The sequence below is a fragment of the Ranitomeya variabilis genome, chromosome 5 (assembly GCF_051348905.1).
Source record: "Ranitomeya variabilis isolate aRanVar5 chromosome 5, aRanVar5.hap1, whole genome shotgun sequence".
Classification (NCBI taxonomy): Eukaryota; Metazoa; Chordata; class Amphibia; order Anura; family Dendrobatidae; genus Ranitomeya; species Ranitomeya variabilis.
In genome coordinates, this window is record NC_135236.1 from 237,264,434 (window position 1) to 237,279,055 (window position 14,622).

Below are 14,622 nucleotides of genomic sequence, written 5' to 3' on the forward strand. Positions count from 1 at the left end.
GAAGTATAAACAGTGGAGAATATAAGTATTTGATATGATACATTGCCAATTTTGCACGTTTTCCCACCTACATAGAATGGAAAGGTCTGTAATTTTTATCGTAGTTAAACTTCAACTGTGAGAGACAGAAGTCTCATGCTGAGTGCCGTGGCGATCGGGTGCGGGTGTCAGCTGTATGTGACAGCTGACACCCCGCAGCAATGCCCACGATTGGTGCTATCACCGATCGCTGCCATTTAACACCTCTGATGCCGCTGTCAGTAGTGACAGCAGCATAGAGAAGCATGGCGCAGGGAATCGGTTCCCTGCGTGCTTCCCTCAGGACAACGCGATGTCCTGAGGGTCTCTGTGACACCCCAGGCTCCTGGTTGTCACAGTGGCATTGCTTTCCTCACGGGAGAGTGATGTCACACTTGGGAGGAAGCATCTTCTTTATCAGGTAAACATAAGCATGTAACATGTTTACACTCCAGGCCAGAAGGGGGAGCTCTGATCCAGCATGTGGGTGGCTCCCCTATATATATTCTGGTCTGGAGGGAAAGAGAGAGTTCCTGTCAGAGAGACAGAGGAGAAGGAAGAAGAGGGACCGTGCAGCCACGAGAAGTGCTGCAGCTCCTAGAAAGAGTAAAAGAAAAAGCCGAACGGATTGTAGAGAGCGTGTAGAAGGAGTGAAGCGCAGGAGAGTGAGTACTGGGGAGAATAGCTACGGCTGGGCTACCTCCCTACAGAGCGCATACACTGGTAGCCAGAAGACCGAGGTTGTGAGGGACTCCATGGCTCACAGCAGAAAACGGCAGGACAGCTGGATTACAAGTCACCTGTCCACCCTGACACCTGGAGACAGAGTGGCGCATAGAGCCCAGGTCATGATAGAGACCCTGTAAAAAGGCTCGAGTCACCTGTCATATGGGTTAGTGACCTACATACAAGGAGGACAGAGAGAACCCTTGAGGACCTTGTGAGAAGCCTAGGGCAGCAAGGGACTACACCACAGCACTAGAGGGAAGGCTTCTAACTCCACCTCGTAAAGGGGACTCCCAATTCGCTTCCAAGCCAGCCAGACCCTACCTATACCTGTGATCTGGTGCCCTGGACTGTGGCTGCCCGAATTCACCAGTAAACCAGGTAAAGAGACTGCAAACCTGTGTCTTCCGTTTCGTGCTACACTACCAACCATCTTCATCTATAGACTGGGAGCCCTGGGGACCCAGCTTCACCTGTGGGAAGCCATATCATCTTAGCTGCCATAACATCACCCCAGTGGACCCCTTTAAGCAGCGTCAGTCATCCCTGATCATGAACCACAGGTGGGGTCATGAACACAAACTTTATTCACAAATCCCTTTTAAGACTTTTCCCTTAATATGGGCACCCAGGGACATGGACCGGGCTGCCGTGACACATCCCTTTAAGTACCGGACCCGGTATCGGGTGTCCCACAGCCCTGGCGGGCATTCCATCTCCATGGAGACTCCTGGCACCAAGATGGCTGTGGGGTCCTTCCAGGTCCTGCAGGGAGGTGGCTTGTCAGTGCCTGCTGAGAACAGGACATGAGAAGCCTCCTTCATTACCTGTCAGATCGCTGATCTGATTCTAAACAGTGTAAAGTGTCAGATCAGTGATCTGACATTATATAGTGATGTCTAGTGTTGAGCATTCCGATACCGCAAGTATCGGGTATCGGCCGATACTTGCGGTATCGGAATTCCGATACCGAGATCCGATACTTTTGTGGTATCGGGAATCGGAATTGGAAGTTCCCAGTGTATGGTTCCCAGGGTCTGAAGGAGAGGAAACTCTCCTTCAGGCCCTGGGATCCACATCCATGTAAAAAATAAAGAATTAAAATAAAAAATATTGATATACTCACCTCTCCGGAGGCCCCTGGACATCACCGCTGGTAACCGGCAGCCTGCTTTGCTTAAAATGAGCGCGTTCAGCACCTTCCATGACGTCACGGCTTCTGATTGGTCGCGTGCCGCTCATGTGACCGCCACGCGACCAATCACAAGCCGTGCTGTAATTCTCAGGTCCTAAATTCCTAGAATTCGGAATTTAGGACCTGAGAATGACGTCACGGCTTGTGATTGGTCGCGTTGCGGTCACATGAGCGCACGCAACCAATCAGAAGCCGTGACGTCATGGAAGGCCCTAAACGCGCTCATTTTAAGCAAAGAAGGCTGCCGGTTACCAACGGTGATGTCCAGGGGCCTCCGGAGAGGTGAGTATATCAATATTTTTTATTTTAATTCTTTATTTTACACAGTAATATGGATCCCAGGGCCTGAAGGAGAGTTTCCTCTCCTTCAGACCCTGGGAACCATCAGGATACCTTCCGATACTTGGTGTCCCATTGACTTGTATTGGTATCGGGTATCGGTATCGGCGATATCCGATACTTTTTGGGTATCGGCCGATACTATCCGATACCGATACTTTCAAGTATCGGACGGTATCGCTCAACACTAGTGATGTCCCATACTGGGACAATGTAAAAACGTAAAAAAAATATATACAGTGGGGAAAAAAAGTAATTAGTCATTCAGCAATAGTGCAGGTTCCACCACTTAAAAAGATGAGGGGCGTCTGTAATTTACATCATAGGTAGACCTCAACTATAGGAGACAAACTGAGAAAAAAAAATCCAGAAAATCACATTGTCTGTTTTTTTATCATTTTATTTGCATATTATGGTGGAAAATAAGTATTTGGTCAGAAACAAAATTTCATCTCAATACTTTGTAATATATCCTTTGTTGGCAATGACAGAGGTCAAACGTTTTCTGTAAGTCTTCACAAGGTTGCCACACACTGTTGTTGGTATGTTGGCCCATTCCTCCATGCAGATCTCCTCTAGAGCAGTGATGTTTTTGGCTTTTCGCTTGGCAACACGGACTTTCAACTCCCTCCAAAGGTTTTCTATAGGGTTGAGAACTGGAGACTGGCTAGGCCACTCCAGGACCTTGAAATGCTTCTTACGAAGCCACTCCTTCGTTGCCCTGGTGGTGTGCTTTGGATCATTGTCATGTTGAAAGACCCAGCCACGTTTCATCTTCAATGCCCTTGCTGATGGAAGGAGGTTTGCACTCAAAATCTCACGATACATGGCCCCATTCATTCTTTCATGTACCCGGATCAGTCGTCCTGGCCCCTTTGCAGAGAAACAGCCCCAAAGTATGATGTTTCCACCACCATGCTTTACAGTAGGTATGGTGTTTGATGGATGCAACTCAGTATTCTTTTTCCTCCAAACACGACAAGTTGTGTTTCTACCAAACAGTTCCAGTTTGGTTTCATCAGACCATAGGACATTCTCCCAAAACTCCTCTGGATCATCCAAATGCTCTCTAGCAAACTTCAGACGGGCCCGGACATGTACTGGCTTAAGCAGTGGGACACGTCTGGCACTGCAGGATCTGAGTCCATGGTGGCGTAGTGTGTTACTTATGGTAGGCCTTGTTACATTGGTCCCAGCTCTCTGCAGTTCATTCACTAGGTCCCCCCACGTGGTTCTGGGATTTTTGCTCACCGTTCTTGTGATCATTCTGACCCCACGGGGTGGGATTTTGTGTGGAGCCCCAGATCGAGGGAGATTATCAGTGGTCTTGAATGTCTTCCATTTTCTAATTATTGCTCCCACTGTTGATTTCTTCACTCCAAGCTGGTTGGCTATTGCAGATTCAGTCTTCCCAGCCTGGTGCAGGGCTACAATTTTGTTTCTGGTGTCCTTTGACAGCTCTTTGGTCTTCACCATAGTGGAGTTTGGAGTCAGACTGTTTGAGGGTGTGCACAGGTGTCTTTTTATACTGATAACAAGTTTAAACAGGTGCCATTACTACAGGTAATGAGTGGAGGAAAGAGGAGACTCTTAAAGAAGAAGTTACAGGTCTGTGAGAGCCAGAAATCTTGATTGTTTGTTTCTGACCAAATACTTATTTTCCACCATAATATGCAAATAAAATGATAAAAAAACAGACAATGTAATTTTCTGGATTTTTATTTCTCAGTTTGTCTCCCATAGTTGAGGTCTACCTATGATGTAAATTAGACGTCTCTCATCTTTTTAAGTGGTGGAACTTGCACTATTGCTGAATGACTAAATACTTTTTTGCCCCACTGTATATATTATAATCTGTAAAAATATATTTTTTTAAATTCCTAAAGAAAAAAATATATAAATATTTTTCCAATAAATACATTTATGTAAATAAAAAAAACAATAAAAGTACACATATTTGGTATCGCCGCGTCCGTAACAACCCGCTCTATAAAAGTATCCTACTAGTTAACCCCTTCAGTGAACACCGCAATATAAATAAATAAAAAACGAGACAAAAGACAATGCTTTATCATCATACCGCCGAACCAAAAGTGCAATAAAACGCAATCAAAAGGACAGATGTAAATAATAATGGTACCCCTGGACTCCCAGTTCTGGCTCTCACTGCAGCGGGCATATAAGTGGAGAGCTCCCGCAGCCTCTCCACAAAATTGTCAGTTGCAGACCTTCCTGAACCTGCCGTGGACCCAGTATCGCAGCAGGTGACCCCCGATAATCCAGAGGCATGGAGCGATACCTTTTGAGGAGCGCGGGGACAGGTGACGGCCCAGGAGACCGCACTGGAGAGCAGCGGCTGCAGAAATCCAATGTGGCACCGACGGGGAAAGCGTCCCTCCTCCAGACAGGAGAAGCTGGAGATGAAGCAGATAGGAGACAGGGCGGGAGAGACGGGCTTGGCTGCGGATGGAGAGCGAGGAACTCACTGCAGAGGAGAGAGCAGGCACAGAACGACAGCTAGGGGAGGAAGGCACCATGGGAGACTGCGGACTATCCGGTGAGGAAAGTGAAAAGGTGGAAGTTGAGACAACATACCAGCAAGGAGAGTGGGGAGAGGCCTCTGGGTCCCCTGCGCCACCAATGCAATACATGACACCAGATCAAATGAGCCAGAGACTCCATGTGGACTCTGGGGAGGACTGTGACAGGGGCAAAGGGGATTCCAGGAGCTCCAGCCGGGAAAGCAGAGGCAGGAGGAAGAGGCGAGGAGGGGGCCATAAGAAATCCGAGGGGCAGCAGGCACACCATTGCACCATCGATTATAGTCGTTATAGTTAGGTAGTGGCGCATTTGATGGATGAAATAAAGGGCACAGATGGGGAATCCTGACATTATAGTTAAGATTGCTCGGGGATGGGGTTTAATAAGAAAGAATTTTACTAATGAGTGTAACGTCGGTGGGTTTATACCTTGTTTCTTCGGCGTTACTCTGCATGTCTCTTCTTTAACCCTTTGCTCCTCTCCCCCTAATTTGCAGGGATACTGTTACCTGTATGGATGCTGCTCAGTTCCCTGTGCCGCTGCACAGCTGTACATATGCTGTGATGTCTTTGCCCTGCTGCATGACCACCCGCATGTGCGGTCCCTGGCTGCTGCTGTGGAAGCTATCTGTGGGTTGCCAGGTCCTCTGCAGCTGGTGCATGACTTTCCACGTGTGTTCAGGCTAGCAGTTGTGCCAGGTGCCCTAAGCCATAGTCCCTGTGCTGTCTGTGCTGTAATGGTTTCTGTTTGTGCTTAGGGTGCGCGCGGCCACACCTACCCTGCTTTTATTAGGGTCTGTGTGTGCACTAGTGATGAGCGAGTGTACTCGTTACTCGGATTTTCCCGAGCACGCTCGGGTGACCTCCGAGTATTTATGACTGCTCGGAGATTTAGTTTTCATCGCGGCAGCTGAATGACTTACTGCTACTAGCCAGCCTGAGTACATGTGGGGGTTGCCTGGTTGCTACGGAATCCCCACATGTACTCAGTCTGGTTAGTAGCTGTAAATCATTCAGCTGCCGTGATGAAAACTAAATCTCCGAGCAGTCATAAATACTCGGAGGTCACCCGACCGTGCTCGGGAAAACCTGAGCAATGATACACTCGCTCATCACTAGTGTGCACCTGTGTTTCTTTCCTCAGCCTATCGCTGAAGGGCAGCTCCTATGTAAACTCTCTCTTTCCTGTTGGGTGTTGCCAGAGCATTGCATTATGTTTCTGAGTCTTGCCTTGTGTGTGAGGTATCCAGCTCCCGTTCTGTCTGCAGTATGTTCTGGGAGTGCCAATACCTGTTTTCCGCCTGTTCTGGGGTCAGAGCACCCAGATCCGTTAGTGTTTTGTTTGTCTGCCTGTTCTGGGGGCAGAGTACCCAGATCCGTTAGTGTCTTGTTTTTCTGCCTGTTCTGGGGGCAGAGTACCCAGATCCATTAGTGTCTTGTTTCCTGGAGGCTGCATATCCAGTACCTAACCCTGTCTGAACTGTGTCCTCTGTGTTATGTTCCTGAAGTCCTTTTGTGTCTGGCACCCCGTACCCAGAGACTGTGAACTTCCTGGCCTTATCTTTTAAAGATGGAGTCCGGTATTCTTGCTGAGCTTTTACTACACTGTGCTCAGCCTGCTATGCAGTGCTAACTCCGTCCGGCCCAGGTCCAGTCCGGCGGTGCTTGCACCATCCCGCTTGAGTTCCATCCTAGGTCCGATGCCCGGAGCCTGACGGCCATAGCTAGGAACCTGATGACCACCGCTGCCTGGTCCTGTGCCATCCATGTCCCAGCCGATGACCTGGGCTGCCATGCCAGTGTCCCAGATGTCTATCCGGTATCCCTGGTGTCCTGATGCAACTGATGTCCTGGCTGCCACGCCTGTGTCCCAGATGTCTCCGATGCCCTGGGCTGTCACGCCTGTGTCGCAGATGTCATTCTGGTATTCCTGATGTCCTAATGTAACCGATGCCCTGGGTTGTCACGCCTATGTCCCAGATGTCTTTCCGATGCCTTGGGCTGCCACGCCAGTGTCCCAGATGTCTCTGCTGTGTCCTGATGTTCTGATGCCCTGTCTGAGTCCTGATATCCTGATATCTAGCCTGTGTCCTGATGTCCTGCCTGTGTCCAATATCCTGATGTCCAGCCTGTGTCCAGATGTTCAGCCTGTGTCCAATGACCTGATGTCCAATCTGGGTCCGACATCCTGAGGTCCAGCCTGTGTCCTGATATCCTTCCTGTGTCCGATGTCCTGAGGTACAGTCTGTGTCCTAATGTCCAGCCTGTGTCCGATGTCCTGATGTCCAGCCTGTGTCCGATGTCCTAACGTCCAGCCTGTGTCCTGGTGTCTAGCCTGTGTCCTGATGTCTTTCCTTTGACCCGATGTTCCACCGGTTCCCTGGGGTCCACTCTGTGATGACGTCTATCCGGGATTGGTGTCTGATGTTCTCCTGCTGAGCCTGTGCTACACCTGAGGCCTGAGAGAGAGGCCATCCTAGTATGCCTGTGCCAGATGACCCTGGACTGCATCAACCCGTGATGACCCCTGCCATCATCTGAAGTCTGTCCGAGGTCGGTGTCTGATGTTCTCCTGCTGAGCCTGCGCTACGCCTGAGGCCTGAGAGAGAGGCTGTCCTAATATGCCCGTGCCAGATAACCCTGGACTGCATCAACCCGTGATGTCCTCCTGCCTTCACCTGTTATCCTGTGACATGTATCCTTCCTTGACGTGTGGAATCGGGATCCTGACATTATTATGTTTTGTTTATGTACTGTGTTTTCATTTAAGTTTTGCGGTGTAATCTAGTTCCGCACATTGTCATCTGCTCAGCTGCCACAGACCCAGCTCACTGCCGTTCCCTAGTCTGGGTAGGTCCAGGTTACTCTATGTGGTGCAGTGGGTCCACATTCCATCCCACTTGGGATGCTCGCCCACGTCGTCATGGTCTGGCGATGTGGAGGCGTCGGCTTGGCCGCGTCTGAGGTAGACAGCCATAGCTATGAGAATTGGAGAGACACCCAGGTCAGAATTATACACAGGGCTATTTATGGCTTCAACCTCCTGGTGCGCTCGGCTTGCTCGGGGAGCATCCAGAGGTTTCCAAAGTGTGGGACGGCTCGCACTAATATGTTTCATGTTCTGTGGGGGTGTAAGGTCATTCAACAGTTCTGGAGGACAGTCCGTAACTTTAGTTAGGGGATAGAGAAAAAAGACTGGGAGCTAGATCCGATGCTGTGGATTTTCCACTATGTGGGGGAGGGAGATAAAGGAGGAGGTAAGATATCACTCTTGCATGATGTAGCAATTCTAGCTAAGAAGTGCATTTTGAGAAGCTGGATCAAAGCGGAGATCCCGACTGTGAGCGAGTTGCTAAATAATGTGCATCTAGAAAAATTGGAAGCTGAAAGAGACAAAACAAAACTGAAGGAGAAATTCTTTAATAAATGGAGAAGGTTTATTGAGCGCAAATGCTCTCAGGATGAGATTAAGCGACTAATGACTCTGTTCTTGCAGGCAGATTGGTACCTGATGAACGATCTACAGGGTTCTTTGGGGAAAATGAAGGTCCAAACTTCTTGATTGTCATGACCGTACGTCGAGCAGGGGGTGCTATTCGGTTCAGGGGTTGAGTTGAATGTAACATAGCAACATAGTAACATAGTTATTAAGGTTGAAGGAAGACTTTAAGTCCATTTAGTTCAACCCATAGCCTAACCTAACATGCCCTAACCCATGTGGCAAAGAGTAAGCTCCACATTGGGGGAAAAAAATTCCTTCCCTACTCCACATACGGCAATCAGACTAGTTCCCTGGATCAACGCCCTATCAAGGAATCTAGTATATATAACCTGTAACATTATAGTTTTCAAGAAAGGCATCCAGTCCCCTCTTAAATTTAAGTAGGGAATCACTCATCACAACATCATACGGCAGAGAGTTCCATAGTCTCACTGCTCTTACAGTAAAGAATCCGCGTCTGTTATTATGCTTAAACCTTCTTTCCTCCAGACGTAGAGGATGCCCCCTTGTCCCTGTCTCAGGTCTATGATTAAAAAGATCATCAGAAAGGTCTTTGTACTGTCCCCTCATATATTTATACATTAAAATAGGATCACCCCTTAGCCTTCATTTTTCCAAACTAAACAGCCCCAAGTGTAATAACCTATCTTGGTATTGCAGACCCCCCAGTCCTCTAATAACCTTGGTCGCTCTTCTCTGCACCCGCTCTAGTTCAGCTATGTCTTTCTTATACACCGGAGACCAGAACTGTACACTGTATTCTAAGTGTGGTCGAACTAGTGACTTGTATAGAGGTAAAATTATGTTCTCCTCATGAGCATCTATGCCTCTTTTAATGCATCCCATTATTTTATTTGCCTTTGTAGCAGCTGCCTGACACTAGCCACTAAATGTGAGTTTGTCATCCACACATACACCCAGGTCTTTTTCATTGACGGTTTTGCCCAGAGTTTTAGAATTAAGCACATAGTTATACATCTTATTCCTTCTACCCAAGTGCATGACCTTACATTTATCCCCATTAAAGCTCATTTGCCATTCGTCAGCCCAAGCTTCTAGTTTACATAAATCATCCTGTAATATAAAATTGTCCTCCTCTGTATTGATTACCCTGCAGAGTTTAGTGTCATCTGCAAATATTGAAATTCTGCTCTGTATGCCCCCTACAAGGTCATTAATAAATATGTTAAAAAGAAGAGGGCCCAATACTGACCCCTGTGGTACCCCACTGCTAACCGCGACCCAGTCCGAGTGTGCTCCATTAATACCCACCCTTTTGTTTCCTATCCCTGAGCCAGCTCTTAACCCACTTACACATATTTTCCCCTATCCCCATTATTCTCATTTTATGTATGGGGTGGGAATGAGGGATGTTTCGAAGATTATTATCCTGTATAGGGATACAAGTGAGTTATCTTTTTGTGCAAATGTTTTGAGTTATGAAAACTAAGAAATTCAGTAAAAAAGATTTTTGTTAAAAAAAAATGGTACCGTTGAAAACGTCATCTTGTCCAGCAAAATACAAGCTGCCATACAGCTCCATCAGCAGAAAAATAAAAAAAAGTTATAGCTCTCAGAATAAAGTGATGTAAAAATAATAATTTTTTCTATAAAATAGTTTTTATTGTGTAAGGCTATGTGCACACGTTGTGGATTGTAGGCGTTTTTGACGTGTTTTTTCACCGCGAAAACGCATACACAACCCATTGAATTCAATAGGATTCCGCAATGCTATGCTACTGCTGCGTATTTTTACGCGGCGGAACCACATCGCGGAAAAATACGCATTCCATAGGAATGCATTGATCCATCAAAATAAAAATTGTTATATACTCACCTTCTGACGGCCCCCGGATCCAGCGCAGGCCTTAGTGATGCTCCCGGCAGCTCCCGTTCCCAGTGATGCCTTGCGACAATGACCTGTGATGACTTAATGGTCTCGCATGATGCTACGTCATCTGGGGTCATTGTCGCGAGGCATCGCTGGGAACGGGAGTTACCGGGAGCATCGCGAGGATCGGGAAGGCTGTGGGGGTTGCAGGAAGGTGAGAATAGCACGATTTTTATTTTTTTTTTTATTATTTTTAACATTCTATCTTTTACTATTGATGCTGCATCTACAGCATCAATAGTAAAAAAGTTGGTCACACTTGTCAAACACTATGTTTGACAAGTGTGACCAACCTGTCAATCATTTTTCCAAGCGATGCTACAGATCGCTTGGAAAACGCTAGCATTCTGCAAGCTAATACGCTTGCAAAACCCTAGTGCTTAGCAGGAATACGCATGCCAATTCTACATGCGTATTTCCCGCAGCAGGGAGTTGCGGAATTGCTGAGGAAATTTCCGTGGCAATTCTGCAACATGTGCACATAGCCTAAAAGCGCCAAAACATTAAAAAAATGATATTATGAGGTATCGCTTTAATCGAACTGACCCGAAGAATAAAGCTATACGGAATACGGAACGGTATAAAAAACAAAAAGCAATTCCTGAATTGCTGTTTTTTGTTCATTCTGTTCCCCGAAAATCGGAATTGTAAGCGATAAAAAAATGTCATGTGCTTGAAAATGGTAGCAATAAAACCAGCAACTAGTCAAGCAAAAAATAAGCCATAACATGACTCTGTCAGACGAAATATGAAAAAATTATAGCTCTCAAAATATGGTGATGCAAAAACTATTTTTCGCAATTAAAAGCGTCTTTTAGTGTGTGACAGCTGTCAGACATAAAAACTCGATTTAAATCTGGTATCGCTGTAATCGCACCGACCCAAAGAATAAAGTTGCCTAATCACTTATACCGTACAAGGAACGATGTAAAAAATAAATAAAACAAATTCTTCACATGCTGTTGATTTTTTTCATTCTGCCTCCAAAATATCGCAGTAAGGCTCAGCACACATTTATCCTGCGCTCTGCACTGAGCGCTTACACCGAGGTTTCTGTGTAAATCTCTGAAATACGTGATTCAGACAGAACCCCTGGTGGAAGATTCCTTATAATGAGGCAGATGGAGGCACTGTGGGTGCCATAGGACCTGTGATCCGGCGGTGTCCATCTTTTTAGGATTGCATAAAAGTGCCATCAGCCACAGTTTTGTGCACTTCTAAAAAGGACACCGCTGAACAGAGGCCAGACGGAGTCCAGAGTAAATCTACTGCCTCATTATAGTGAATGGATCCCTCGGGGGTTTCATCTATCACGTCACTCAGAGATTTAGATGGAAACCCCAAATTGCTCAGCGTAGAGCGCCAGATAAATGTGATCCCTAATGTTTTATGAAACTGCAGCACAGATCTAGGAGAGATGGGGGAAAGCTGACCCTGCACTAAGACTAGGCTGAAACCCTACGATGGAGTGGGCGACCCATTCCTTGCGAATAGACCCACCGGCGATCCTAGTCTAAACTCAGCAAAGACCTATAGATAAGGGGAAGGAGGTCCCTAAAAGATCTAAGGACTGGGTACAAAAAACAGGTCACCTCCTAATAGGAAACACAGAGAAGGCTGCAGAAACAAACTGAAAACAGAAACAAAAGATAGCAGAACCAGAGATCCCAGAACTGCAAAATATCAAACACAGAAAGCTGTCAAAGCACCTAGCCAGAACTCTAGCGGATTAACACTGTTGTCCAGAAAGGAATGGGAGGCAGGTGCTGGGTAATAAAGGGTGATACAATCACCTGACCAAGACAACCCAGCACCAGGGGAAAAAGACCAGCAGCCAGAAAACCACAACAAGATGGCGGATGGTCAAAACAAAACAGATTCTAACATAATGTTATGTAACATGTTCCCAATAAAAGCTTCAACTCAATCCACAAAAAAAGCAAGTCCCCACTCAGGTCCGTCATCTGTTAACGGAAATATAGGGGCTTCCACCTTACTGGTAGCACAAAAGCTCTGGAAAAGCAAAATGGATTCAAGCTCCCCAAAAGAAATTCAGCAAATTCTGCACTCCTAAAGCCAATTCCCCCCTCCTCCCTTCTGAGCCCCAGTGTGTCTAAACAACATTTAGCGCCCACATGCTTGGCATTTCTGTAGTGATGAGAGCCCACCTAATTTACAGGTGCATGTCTCCAGAAGCATGGGCTGGGCATAATGTACTGGTCACTACAACAGCAATTTGCAATATTCACTCAGCAACATCCACTGCTGCTTGTTTCTGGAAAACACCCATGGAGTCAAAGTCGTCACTAAACCTCTAGATAAATTCCATAAGGGGTCTAGTTTCCAAAATGGTGTCACTTGTGGGGGGTTTCCACTGTTTAGGCACATCAGGGGGTCTCCAAACGCGACATGGCAACCGCTAATTATTCCAGCATATTTTGCATTCAAAAAGTCAAATGGCCCTCCTTCCCTTCCAAGTCCTGCTGTCCACCCAAACAGTTGTTTTCCTCCACATATGGGGTATTGGCTCAGGAGAAATTGCACAATAAAATGTATGGTCCATTTTCTCCTGTTACCATTGCAAAAGTAAAAAAAAAAAAAAAAAAAGGTCTAAAGGAATTTTTTTGTGAAAGAAAAGTAAATGTTTATTTTTATCCTCCACATTCCAAAAAATCCTGTAAAGCACCTGAAGGATTACTAAACTTCTTGAATGTGGTTTTAAGTACCTTGAGGGGTGAAGTTTTTAGAATGGTGTCATTTTTGGGTATTTTCTGTTAAATAGGCCCCTCAAAGTCACCTCAAATGTGAGAAGGTCCCTAAAAAAATGGTTTTGCAAATTTTGTTGTAAAATTGAGAAATCGCTGGTCAACTTTTAACCCTTATAACTTCCTAACAAAAAAAAATTATGTTTCCAAAATTGTGCTGATGTAAAGTAGACATGTGGGAAATGTTACATATTAACTATTTTGTGTGACACCACTCTCTGATTTAAGGGCACAAAAATAAAAAGTTTGAAAATTGCGAAATTTTCAACATTTTCACCAAATTTCCATTTTTTTTAACAAATAAACCCAAGTCATATTAAAGAAATTCTACCATTATCATAAAGTACAATATGTCTCGAGAAAACTTTCTCAGAATCAGCAGGATCCGTTGAAGCGTTCTAGAGTTATGACCTCATAAAGTGACAGTGGTCAGAATTATAAAAATTGACCTGGTCAGGAAAGTGAAAACAGGCTTTGGGGTGAAGGGGTTAAATAATTACAGTAAATAGCATTTTATTGCATGTGTAGGAAGGGCCAGGGGGTGCTAGAGTGGTAGTCATGTGAGTCGCCCACCAGGGCAGTGGGATACTCGGTACCGGGTCCGGTCGCTCTTAAAGGGGATGTCACGGTGGCTGCGACCCGGTCGGTGGCCCTGGGACTCAATTAAAAAGGAACGGTCTTTTAAGGGGAATTGTGAATAAAGTCTATTGTTTGTGATGCCACCTGTGGTTCTCGGTCAGTAGGGACCGACGCCGCTTAAATGGGTCCTCTGGGGTGATGGTATGGCGGCTGGATGGTGACGCTTCCCACAGGTGAAGTGGGGTCCCCAGGGCTCCCAAAATATATGGCAGGGATGATGTGTTGCCGGTAAATAACAGAGGACTCAGGGTTGCAGTCTTTACCTGGTTTACTGGAGTTGTAGTAGGCCTCAGTCAGGGTACCGGCAACAGGTACAATAGGAGTCCAGGCAGCATGGGAACAAGAAGAAGTCCCCTTGGCAGGTCAGGTTGGGAGCCTTCCTCTATGCACTGGGTTTCTCATACCTTGCTACCTGTGGTTTTCTGGCAAAGTACTCCTTTCTCTCTCCTGTCCTGGGACAGAACCTGCATGGCAGGCAGCTTGAGCTGTACTCTTGGGGGTCTCTGTCACAGTGACTCTAGGCTCTATCTGCTGCTTTGCCCAGGTATGGTATGGGCAATATACTTATAGTCCTATGCCCTCCAGCTCTGCTGTGGACCTTACAGCTATCCACAATCTCGGGCTCCCGGTGCCCTTTTTCTGCGCTCTGGCTCTTAGGGGCCTAATCGTCGCCTCCTTGAGCCCTCAATCTCTCCTCTGCTCCTTTCCTGTCTGCTCCAGACTAAACTGAACTCTCTCGTCTCTCTGGACCAACTGTCTGACTCCTCCAGACCAGGATCCTTATCCAGGGAAGTTCCTGGCCTGGATTCAGAAGGTGTTGTGTGTGTGGTTACCTGCCAAAGGATCCCTCTGGTCTCTAGGCATAGCACTACCCTCCCCGAGAGGAAGGAAGCACTACTGTGGTACCCTAACTCCTGGGGTGCCACATTCCCCACTGTTAAATCCAGTACTCCTGGACTGGGAAAAGGAAACATAAACAACTGGTTACAAAGGTGCAAAAACATTTT